Below are 2443 nucleotides of genomic sequence, written 5' to 3'. Positions count from 1 at the left end.
CCATCTATCTGTGTGTTTAATAAAGCCAAATGTGATGAAGACTAATGTACCATGCTGATGTCTGGAGAATTTCATTAATGTATTTCCAAGACTCTCATAACTCACTCACCTCTGTTGAGTTTATGAGCCATGGGTTTTGCACTAGCACATAAAATCAACTTTCCTCACACAATGCAGACACTAATAATATCAAAGATGTCACTTCTTCACATTTTGAACAAGGTGACTCATTTATTTCCTTAATTCTTAATGTAGTAAGACAATGGAGTCATTTAAATTAGTACTGAAATTAAGAACTTATGCAAAGTCACTAAGTGAGGGTACCATGTTTTTCATAATAAAAGCCTTTTTTTAAATCACAAAATTCAAAGTGGTACGACAAAGCAAGTTTTACCTTTGCCCAGAAATGTAATTTATTAATAAACTCTCCTTATATCGATTATTATTCACTTTTACTGCTCCATGAAATATTTAAAAAACCCTCCAACAGTATTGATGACATGCTAATAACAAATAGATACAGTTATTTACTCATTAACCTCCAAATAGTAGTATAATCAGAATGTAAGGCTTACATTTATTAACTATGTAGCTTTCATCTGTATTTATAATTAGGTTGATTCAAATATAGATCTTAAGATTATTTTCATAGGCTATCTATCTCAACCCATTCTACAGCGTTTGAAAGTTCCACTTATATATAGCTTCTATCATAAACAAAATTATTAACTGTGTTTAATAGCTATAAATTAAGTTAATAAAGATGTGAATGAAAAAACAAAAAAGCAATGCCTACTTCTGGCTTCCGTCTACTTCTCTGACTTCTGGTAACAATCCCTTTTTTCTCTCTCCTTCCCCCAAACACACCTCATTTACTCCTCTCCTGGCTCACTGGCCTTCATCGTTGCTTCATTATGTGAAATGCATTCTCTCTCAGATCTAATGTACTTTCTTCTCTTTTCTTGCATGGCTGCCTACTGGTGATCCTATAGATCTCAGTGTATTTTATTATGATGCGCATGGAAGAAAATGAATTTCTCATCCACTCTCAAATACAGGGAATCAGTCAGTGGATTTTTGTGGATTTTAGCCCAAATAACATGAAGTAATAGAATTATTATTATTTTTTTTCCAAAAACAATGAGGCAGCAGTTTGTGTTGTTTCACCACTTGAAAAATGATGTAATGTTGTAATATTGGATAAGTCACTTACAATATTTTTCTCATCTGTGTAAATTTAATATTTATATTACTGAACACACATTTTTAGACAAGCATTAGATATTGAATGTAAGAACTTACAGAGGTGTTCAACCTAGTATTTTTCCTGCTTCATATCCATGATGGTCTCCACAAGTATTCACATTGCCAAAAGGCCGAGTGGAAATGATTACGCAGTCAATAGACAAACAGTGCAGATACTTGCAGTGCAAAATACAAAAGCAGGTAGAGAAATTCCTAAATTGTCCACAATTTAGATTCCTATGATATATTTAACATATTTGTTTCTTCATTACAACTCCATAAAAACTATATTCCAGTCAATACAGATATAAATGATAAAATTTCTCCATAATTATTTTATTCATTATCATGCAATAAATGTAGTGAATGCAGCAGTGTGAAAAATGCAGAAAATTGTTAGAAAAGTCATTAGAATCCAGAAAATGAAAAAAGGGAATTAAAAAGGCAGCCATATTGACATTTATTTTAGGCCTGTATGTATAGGATTCTCAAATCCTCTAGTGAAGGGAGAGTATAATCACTTTTTTGCAAATTGCCTTTCCATAGTATTCTTAACTTTATTGTGAGGTTAACTGAATATAGCTTAGCACAATACATTTGTGTGTATTCTCAAGTAAGCCTTTTCTTATCTCTGTTAAGACTTGAATTTAAAGAACGACTTTTTACTTTTTGAAACATGTCATAAATTCAGAAAATCAAAACCAAGACGGATAAATTTCAATACATTAAATTTGACAGGATAATAAAGAATAATGTTCACAGGTAAAAAATAAATAAACATGGGGAAATATGAACAATACAACCATAGGCAAATGCCAAATTCCTAAAGATATTTATAATCCTTAAAATCTGATAAGAAAAGGAATGAAAGTTTATCTAAAATGAGCAAAATAAATGGGCATGTAGCCAGCAGCCTTAAAACACACACACACACACACAGAGAAATGTGCTGAACATACCTCATAATTTAATAAAATGCAATTTAAAGTAATAATGTGACAGGTGTTTCCACCTACCGATTTCTAAAATAAAAGCAAAAAGTTTTATAATGCAAAACATTGGTGAACGTGATGGGAAAACAGACACTTTGATACAGTGAGAGTTTGCATATTGAACAGCACCTTTGAAAGGCAGTCTGACAATATCTGGCAGATTCATTGAGTCAACAAGCATTTCAGAGTACCCCTTTGTTCCAAAC

Source organism: Macaca thibetana, chromosome 17, assembly GCF_024542745.1.
Source record: "Macaca thibetana thibetana isolate TM-01 chromosome 17, ASM2454274v1, whole genome shotgun sequence".
Classification (NCBI taxonomy): domain Eukaryota; kingdom Metazoa; phylum Chordata; class Mammalia; order Primates; family Cercopithecidae; genus Macaca; species Macaca thibetana.
This window is presented reverse-complemented; position numbering follows the sequence as displayed.